This window comes from Ceratotherium simum, chromosome 22, assembly GCF_057802395.1.
Source record: "Ceratotherium simum simum isolate JZ-2026a chromosome 22, ASM5780239v1, whole genome shotgun sequence".
Taxonomy (NCBI): Eukaryota; Metazoa; Chordata; class Mammalia; order Perissodactyla; family Rhinocerotidae; genus Ceratotherium; species Ceratotherium simum.
Window position 1 is genome coordinate 1 of NC_141921.1, and position 10,044 is coordinate 10,044.

The following is a 10,044-nucleotide window of genomic DNA, read 5'->3' on the forward strand; positions in this document are numbered from 1 at the left end:
AGAGCAACCGGGACTGACAAGAAGAAAACTCTTCTTGACTGCGTTCCTGAGTTTTCTCCAATTCTATAGTCTTACTTATTTCTCTCACTCCTCTGACTACACAGAAACTTTCTGTCTCTTCTGGTTGCTAAATATCCTTTTCATACCATTGTACTGTCTACCTCAACCTCTTCCTCTGAGAAACAGTGAATAGTTTGTTTACTTATTACTACTGTATGAGCACTTAATCATTTCATTGCAAACCAATGACAGATACAAGAGGACCACATCTTGTTCACTGCTATATCTCTAGTGCCTGGGTTCACTAGATGGAGCCTGGTACTGATAGGTGCTCATAGGGCCTCAACACATATTTGTTGGATGGATGAATATGTGAATAAATGGTAGGACCCTGATTTTTATATTCCTTGTACCTTGATTGTGTACCTGTATGCATAATGCATGATACTGAATGGTGAGTACTCCAGGAAAAGAACTGATCTCTATTCTGGAGTTACTCCTCATTTCCATTGCCAATTGCCTTCCTCTGGTTCTGCCTGGCTCTCAGAGTAGCAGTCTCCCCCTTCCAGGGAAGGGTTCTTCCCTAATACCCCTCAGCTGTCCTCACTGTCCCCAACATCAATTAGACAATGCCTGATAACTTCACCTGGCATGCTGCCACACGTTGGCATCTGGATTTTCCACCCCTAACAGATACCCATGTATCCTCTCAGATGTGCTGCTGTTAAGCACCAGCTGACGAGTGCCCAGATAGAAACCATCTGCTGAGTTGTTAAGGAAAGTTCAGTAAGCAAAGGAACTCCAGGAAGTTTAGCAAAAAAGAGCACCATACTCATAGAGAGTGAGCGACCAGTTGGCCCCTCTGACACAAGGCTCATTATGGCTATGTTAAGCATGCTTCACTCGCGATTACTAAGCGCTTATTGTTTCATGGGAGGCCCTTCTGGTAAAGCCTGCCCTACGTGCTTCTCCCTAGTGCAAAGGTAGCCCCAGAGCACTTCATTATATCCTACTGTCACATTCACTCTGTCTGAACCACAGTCTCATTAGGGACCGGAGGTGTGATCAGTTGAGAGCACCAGTTCAGTTCAATCTGTATAATACTTTTTGAACTTTGTATTGGGTGATAGTCAGTCAATGGTGAGCAAAACAGACACTGTCTCTGTTCTTATGGATTTTATAATGGATTAGGCAAGCAGCCCATGGTCTGGTTGACAAGAGATGGGGAAGCCAAGTGGGAGATCCAATCCAAAGTAGTTTTCAAGAGGGCAATAGCAGTCAAAGCAAGAATATCAAAACCAACACTTAAAACGGGAGCCAAAGCCTGCTGATACTAAGACAAGCGCTGGAAGTTAAGCTGGACATGGGATGGGAAGAGAGCAAGGTCAGGAGAGAAGCCAAGGAAGTCCTGAGTGACTAATAAGAGTGAGGCTGAGGCTTTGAGAGCTTGCCTTAAAAGCCATACATTTCTGGTGCACAGAGGCGTCAGAGATAGTTTTTGAAGAAAGAGGCAGGTGGGATCTTTCACATGTTTATTCATTCATTCAGTATTTGTTAATTTAACTACTACAGCACTAGACCTTATGCTATCACGATCCAAGGAGATACATGTAAGTGGGCTCTAAGCCCAGAGTACAGGAGTTATACGCAGACTCTAAGAAAAGAAAGATAAAGACCTCATACACCAACACTAAAATATTAAGACACTCAGAGAAGCTTCCTGATTTAGTTATCTGAAATAGATATGATTTTTTTGCTTTATTTTCTAATCTTGATAGGACCTTAAGAGAAATTCTATGGAAGGTTAAGTTGGAGGGACTATGGTTTTTTCAAGCTTAGAATAATGCAGGGAAGGTAGCATTTTTGTTCCTGGCCCATGAAAGCCACTTACCACAAATTAGACATACAAACATTACTCAGGAAAAGCTTTAGAGATAAATAAAAAAAGAAGGTTTGGTAAAGGCAGTATCGTATAGTGGTAAAGAACACAAAAATAGGAGTAAAATTGATCCGAGTCAATATGCTTGGTCTTGCTAAGCAGGCATGCATCGCTTAACAATGGGGACATGTTCTGAGAAATGTGTGTTTAAGAGTGATTTTGTCATTGTGTGAACACCACAGAGTGTAGGCTTATACAAACCTAGATGGTATAGCTAACTACACACCTAGGCTATGTAATGGTACTAATCTTAAGGGACCACCATACGATCTCATTGATCCGTCATTGACTGGAAATGTTGTTATCAGTGCATGACTGTATTGAGCAGTTGAGTGACCTTGGGCAAGTTACTTAACCTCTCCATGCCTCAGCGTTTCCTTAGCTGGTGTGGAGACTGTTTTCAAAAGTGGCTGCAGTGTTCCCTCTACACACTCTTTACAAAGTGACTTTTTGCCACTCCCTGCCTTCTGCATAAGGAGGATTCTAGTTCCTCTCCCTTCAGGTTTGGGCTGGTTACTTAAGCTTTTACCAATGAGAGATGTGGTGAAAAAGTGATGCTTTGCCTTAATCAAGAGAGCTTACAGGCCTTAGAGGCTTGCAGCTTCTGCTTTCACCCACTTGATGTTAGCCACCATGGCAAAGAAACTCCAAGCTAGATTGCTTTATATGGTGAGAGGCTATGTGAGAGAAAGAGGCCATGTGGAGGAGAATCAAGGTGCCCCAGCAGACAGCCAGCATCAAGGCCTCAGATGTTAACTGAAACCATCTTGGATCTCCCAGTCTCAATCAAGCCACTGCAGGCAGCACCACATGTAACTCAGATGAACATCCTTGCTGAGCTCTGGAAGTCCAAAGTCCTGACCCGTTGAATTGGGAGCAACGAAACGGCTGTTGTTCTCAGCCCCTGTGGTTTCGGAATGATTTAGGTACCTGCTACAGCTGGTAAATAACACAACTGTCTAATTCATTCTATATACCTCACTACCACAAGAGGTGGCAGAGTTGGGTTAGCAAAACAGACACAACTCCATGTACTCCAGGTATAAGGAGTTCGATATAGAAGTTAAGAACTTACACATCCATTGGAATAGCTGGGAGAGCAAATGTCAGGGAAGTCAACATCTGAAGAGTCAGCCTGAGGAACTGAAGTGGGTGGTTCTAAAGAGCTTACCAGAAAGTTGATGAAGATATTTAAGAAGCTCCCTTAGATTGTGTCAACCTGTAGCAGCAAAGAAAATGGTCTCAAGAGCTTGTAGGAAAACCTCTGAGAATCCCTTATCTGACCCTGCTATGGCTGCAGCTGGCTCTGGAGAACAATAGCTTCTCCTCCCCTTCCACTTTCCAAATCTCCTGCTAGTTCTGCTCATTGGCCAGCTCTAACCTGAAACCCCATGGGAAGGGGATTCTGGTATATGGAGTCCATAGCTTCTTAGAGTCCTTAGGTGGAGTGCTAGCGACATCAAGTTGACAACAGAACATTGAACCCAAGGTGCAATTCATTAATTGTTAGGAAGTCTTGATTCTTCTGTTCAGTTTCTTGAATTGGACCATGCCCCTCCCCTCCCTTCCCCCTCAAAATCTAGTCAGGTCAGATGATAGAGAACAACGTAAAAAGAAAACCTGGGTATCCGAGAATGTTCGTGAGATAGTCCCCTCTTTCTCCCTTGAGTGGTAGCCGGGTAGAAGGGTAGGTTGGGTCAGGCCCTAAAGACTCCTGATGCCATTTTGGAGTGTTTGGATCCTGTTCTTTAAGTCAGTACTTTCCAAAGTAAGTTAGCATTTGAACCAAGGGTTGCACAAGACGCTCCATTGGGATGCTGAAAAAAATTTTGAACCGCTATTATTATTGCTACAACAGCCATTAAATGAAGTACCAAAATAAACTGAAATAGAGGAAGACAGTTTTGAAAAAAGATTTTCAAAAATAGTCAAGTACATCCAATCACATTGCTTTCACCATAGAATATGATTAGTAGGGTAATGAGATTTTTTATACTGTTAATAAAAATATTGTAGTATTGTTTTTATTTTTAATTCTTTAATTTTTATTTTTATGTGTATATAACATACATAATTTATGACCATAGTACTACATATGTATGGTTTATAAATACCTAAATAAATCCATGTTGTGGGTGCATGCTGAAAAGTATTTTACTAATAGATGTGCATAATCAAAATATTTGAAGGTCAGTCTGCAAGTAATGGAAAGCCATTAGAGAGTTTTATGTGAAATAGCAGCCTATTAATGTTGATTTATCACTGTGGCAACTGTTTGGAGAACAGTTGAAGGAGAAAAAGAATGGAGACAGGGAAAACATTTAAGAGGATGTTTCAGTAGTCAGGATGGGAAATAAGGGTGGCTGAACTAGTTGCTTTCTATTGTTTATAACTTTTGGGGGGCTGGCCCTGTGGCTTGGTGTCTTGACATGAGTACAGCTATGTTTGGCCGCTCCATTGACCTATAGCCACCAGCACACAAAGAAATAAAAGCTGCTTTCTGTGTGGTGGGAACTGGCCTTTTCCCGGGAACTGGCCTTTCTCCCACGGAGAGAGTTGCAAGTTGTAACATTTCAAGGCTCTTGGAGCGTCGTAGCGCGGGATGGACTGGCCATCTGTGCCGGGCTAAGACGATAACCAAAGAGAACAATGCACGTACACAACTACTGGGCTGGGACGTTAGCCAAGGGGCTCAGTGCACGTACGCCACTGATAACCATTTTGTGCATGGGAACACTAGATGCTTGCTCTGTAAACTCTGTAACTGCTTATATAAACTGCTGGAAACTGAGACCTGCTGAGAGGTCCACCTGTGGAAGGGACACCTTGCCCAGGACGTGTGATCCTTGCCCAGCCGCGTCGATTAACAGGGCTCTCCCGGCAGTGGGGGGTGGATGTTGTGAGTAATTGATTTGATATGAAGTAATTGATTTGATGTGTTCTCTTTTCTGTCAACCTGGTGTTTCTCTTTCCGGTTGATTTGTGTCATTTCTCTTCAGCCGATGTGGATGTTTTCCCTTTCCAGTCGGGCTGATGTTTTTTCCCTCTTAATATTTGACCTATTCGGATCTGTTTGCAGACTATCGCCTTTACTATCCTCTATATAATAAAATATACCTTCAGTCCATTTGTTTGGAGTGGAAAGTGTCTTTTACATCTCCGATCGAATCCCTGAACCTCTCATAACACTTGGCAGTTAAGTGCACGTGCTCCGCTACTGGTGGCCTGGGTTTGGATCCTGGGCGCGCACCGACGCACCGCTTCCCCAGCCATGCTGAGGCCACGTCCCACATACAGCAACTAGCAGGATGTGCAACTATGACATACAACTATCTACTGGGGCTTTGGGGAGAAAAAGGGGAAAAAAAGGAGGAGGATTGGCAATAGCTGTTAGCTCAGGACCCGTCTTCCTCAGCAAAAGGAGGAGGATTAGCATGCATGTTAGCTCGGGGCTGATCTTCCTCACCAAAAAAAAAAAAAAAAACAAAAAACTTGAGATAAAATGTAATTAAGAATATTGGAAAGCAAGGGATACCAGCTTTCTAGTGGGTTGCAAGTCTTAGGGTCTGGGATGCTTCAAAAGAAGCACCGCTTTCCTCCCCAAATAACTCAGGCTCTTGGTGGCAAGGACACTGGGGTCACACAAAAATTTTTAGCTGTGTTTTCAAAGATTATTGGGATTTCTTCTGGTAGAAAGGGAGGCAAAGGGTATTCTAGGCCATGGGATCATACATGCAGAAGCCCAGGGTGAGGAGTGTGCAGGGAATAGAGAGATGCCCTAAGAACCCAGGATGAAAAGGTTAGCTGGCCCCAGATTACAAAGGGCTAGGAACGCCATGCTCCCTAAGGAATTTTTATCCTGTGATCAGTTTACACAATGGATATTCTCTAGAAAAATACTGGCAAGGCGAGAGTCTCATCAGTGGCCTTAGATCTGGGGACATAGTGATTGGAAGGAAACAAGGATATAGCAGAGTTCTCCCAGTAACTACGAGGTGGGGCTTGCTTCTGTAATTTCACTTTATGACCACATGGACGGTCTCAACCCATAGCATCCCAGAAGCTCTCTGGCTCAGCTCAGAGATTTCAGTGAAATCAAATTTCACCTGAGCTTTCCAAATAATTGCACTCTCAGGTGCTGTTCTGCATTGCCTGTCTTTGGGACAATGCACTTTTCAAAATTATGTGTTTTATGAGTTTTCATTAAATAGGGCTTGGGATTCCCCAGGTCAAATTCTAATCTGTTCTTTAGTTTTGAAACTGCACAGACGACATTCCATAGAACCTGGTACTGCAGCCACTCACAGACCTTGTAAACATCATTTGTTTACAAAATTCAGCACACCGTGAAGTCTAACCCCATGCCCTCATTTTTATAGATAAGAAAAATAAGTCCCAAGGAGGGGCGTGGCCAGAGGAAACAGTACCACTGGGAAATCAAAGTAGCTAGAGAGCTAGAATGGGTGTGGTGAGGAGGGCAGATTGCTTGAGTCTGAATCCTGTCTTCACCTTAATGGATGACTAACTTCAGGCAAGGTCTTTCTCCTCCATGCCTCGGTTTTCCCATCTCACCTTCCTCAGATTAAATTAGTTTCTAAAAATGTTTTTTAAATGCTTCAAATGTTGCCAGTACTTAAGAAGTACCACATACTTTAGGTGTTATCATTATAATTTCAAAGATTATATTTTCACATTTAGAAATTCTATTAGTACTAATGTAAATATAACAGTTTTTTATGTGTAAAATATCCCATTTTTACCTTTTGAAATCTAATCTTTTCATTATCTTTTTAAATATTTGATCTACTTACCTTATGACTCTTTCAGATTGCTTTATATTTTGTATTTCCTAGAATATGAATTTTTCTTCTTTTCTTTTTTTTTGCATCTGCTGACACAGTCAGTCAACAAATATTTATTGAACATCTATTCTGTGCTAGTCATTGGTGACATCGCAGCAAACAGAAAAGATTAAAATCTGTGTGCTCGTGGAGCTTACATTCTAGTGGGGAACAGAAAGAGAGAGAATAAACAAAAATCAGAGCATGTACTATGCTAAATGAGAATTCGTGCTGTAAAGAAAAATAAAACAGGAAGGGGAGGGAATTGCAGTTTTGCACAAGGTGGTCAGAAAAATCCTTCTTGAGAATGATGATTTCTGAGTGAGACCAGGAGGAGGTTAGGGAGAGAGCCGTGCAGATATCTAGGGGAAGAACTTTGCAGGGAGAGAAAAGAGCAGGTGCAAAGGTTCTGAGTCAGGAGGGTGCGTGGCATGTTCAAGGAAGGTAGCACGACCTCAGTAGACTGAAAAAGGGGGAGAAGAACTGATAAGGTCAGAGAGATTACAAGAGCCAAGATGATATAGGGCCTTTCAGGACATCATGAGGATTAAAGCCATTAGACAGCCATTTTGAGGAGTTGAATGATATGATCTGATTTTTTTTTTTTTTTTTGGTGAGGAAGATCAGCCCTATGCTAACATCATAGGATCTGCCAATCCTCCTCTTTTATTTTTGCTGAGGAAGACTGGCCCTGGGCTAACGTCCATGTCCACCTTCCTCCACTTTATATGGGACACCGCCACAGCATGGCTTGCCAAGTGGTGCGTCTGTGCGCGCCTGGGATCCGAACCAGCGAACGCCGGGCCGCTGCAGCGGAGCACGCCAAGCACTCAACTGCTTGCGCCACCGGCCGGCCCCTGATATTGTTTTTTAATGAATTGTCTGGTATGAATGTGCATAAATGTTCAAAAGGCAACCACAGAAGCAGGAAGACTGGGCTTTTGCAATAATCCACATGACAGGTGAGGATGACTTGTGGAAGGATGTTAGCAGTGGAGGTGGTGAGAAATGATTGGATTCCAGATATGTTTTGAATACAGACTCAGTTAGATTTGCTGATTTACATTTGAAGTATAAGAAAGAGAGGAAATGAGTATGATTCAACAGTTCTTTGGCTGAGAAGCTAGAAGGATGGACTTCTCATTTCTGAGATCTGGAAGACTGTGAGAGGAATGGGTTTTATACAATCCTAATCCAGTTAACACCAAGATTTTCCTTGTAATTGGCTAGACGAGCTGGTTCCCTAGTTTATAATGAAAATCAAACTTAAAAGATTAGCCAGAAAAATACGAAACAAAAGAAAGTTGTGGACTAAGACTAAAAATTTATCGAAGAAAATAATTAAGCTTCTGTAATTTCAGAAAAGGCTTGTATTAGCACATGGATAGATAAAAAGATCAACAGAACCAATGGAGGGCCCAAATAGTCTTAGATAGATCAGTTGAAGGGATAGATGATAGACAAATAAAAGAGAGAAAGAGAAAGAGGATTTTACTTTCTAAAAAAATAAAAATAGCATTTTAAATCAGTAGGAAGAAGATAGATGAGTTAGCAAGTTGGATAGCCATAGGGGGACATGAAGTTAGATCTATACCTCCTTCTCATAGCAAAATAAGTGTCAGATGGTCAAAAATATTAAAGTAAAAATTAAATCATATATGAATTCAAAGAAAATGTGGGGAAATTATATTATATTATATTATTGCAGTTGAGATGGTTTTTCTAAGCATGACACAAAGCAATAAAGCCCTGAAAGAAAGGTTGATAATCCTGCCTCCGTTAAAAACAACACTTCTATATGGTAAAATCACTATAATCAAAGTAAAGACTAGGAAAAATGTGAGGAAAATATTAACAACATAAATAATAGATAAAAGTCTAGTTGCCTTAAAATACTATGGTACATACAAATCAGTAAGAAAACAATCAACTAATAGAAAAAAAAAACTCGGTGAAGGTCATAATTTTAGAGAAAAATAAATGCAAATGGCTTCTACAAAAATATGCACAACATCACTTCTGAGCTTAAAAATAATAAATAGTAACATTGAAATCAAATGCAATCATTTTTTATTTATCCAATTGGCAAATAATCATTAGTTCTAAGTTGGCAAGCATGTGGAGTAGCAGACACCCTCGTACCTAGGTGATGAGACTGCAGAAAATCCAGTTACATTTATCAGTATTTAAATGAGCATAGCCTTTGATCCAATTGTTCTACTTTCATGAATTTATCCTGTAGACACACTCACACAAGAACTTAAAAATGCAACCACAAACGTCCTCCCTGAAGCATTGTTTATCATATTAAATGGCTAGAAACAACATCAATATTCATCGTAGAGGCATTATATGCAGCCATTTTTTTAAACTGCATAGATCTGTACCTACGTTTAGTGATTGCTGAGACATTTTGTTAAGTGCAAATTGCAAGGTTTAGGATCATATCTATAGTAAGCAATGATTTATACATGAAAGGATGACTCAGAAAACAGACGCATATACACAGGCAGCTGCATTCTGAACACTGTCTCCCCTTCAGCTCCGGTGCCTTCCGCGCACCACAACCAAGCTTTCTCTCTCACCACTCACCTGGGATACTCTGAAATCACCACTGGTTTCCATATCGACAACTCCAAGTGTCACTACTCTGTTCTTATCTTACCTTGTCTCCACACATTCAACACACTGACTATTCCTTCCTTCTTGAAAATCTTTTCTCTTATGTCCTCTGTGATGCCAGAGTCTCCTTTTTCTCCTCCTGTCTCCTATACAGGCTGATGATCTTTCCTGCAACGCCTTTGCAAGATCCTGCAAGCTTCTGCCGCTAAACCTGAAATCGTGGAATGTACTTGTCCAGACTTGCTGACTTGCCTGTTTCCTCGCTAAACTTCAGCTTCTGAATGTGTTTCCAGACTTGTTTACCCTTAGGCTCTCTACTTCTGAGAACAATTTTCTGACCTCTGCGTTGCTCCAACCACATATTCCTCTTCCTCCATCCCTGTTTTCTCATGACCAGTCTATATGCCTGTAAAACTTTTGCTAACTATCATCTGCACTTTCAGACTCTCTCTCATGGGGGTAATTATGAAAGGCTTTTTCTCTGTTTCTCCATTTGGCTGATCTTTATTTCAGGACTCTTGTTGGTTCCTTCTCTTTTCCACTGCTAAGTGTTGTCATTCCCAAGAGTCTCTCCCGGGACCTCTTTATTCCTCCATGCATACTATTCCTAGGTGACATCATCCAATCCCATGATTTAAAAAT

At 41.3% G+C, this 10,044-nt stretch overlaps 1 long non-coding RNA gene across 1 annotated transcript; it reads right to left on the reverse strand.

Annotated features, from left to right (window-relative positions):
• Positions 1-2,637: 2,637 nt before the first annotated feature.
• On the reverse strand, positions 2,638-10,044 carry LOC147914036 (uncharacterized). The gene is made up of 4 exons (XR_015555724.1): positions 9,373-10,044; positions 6,751-6,941; positions 3,560-3,756; positions 2,638-3,158 (listed from the first exon to the last, which is right to left on the reverse strand). It is a non-coding gene; the product is annotated as an uncharacterized LOC147914036 (long non-coding RNA).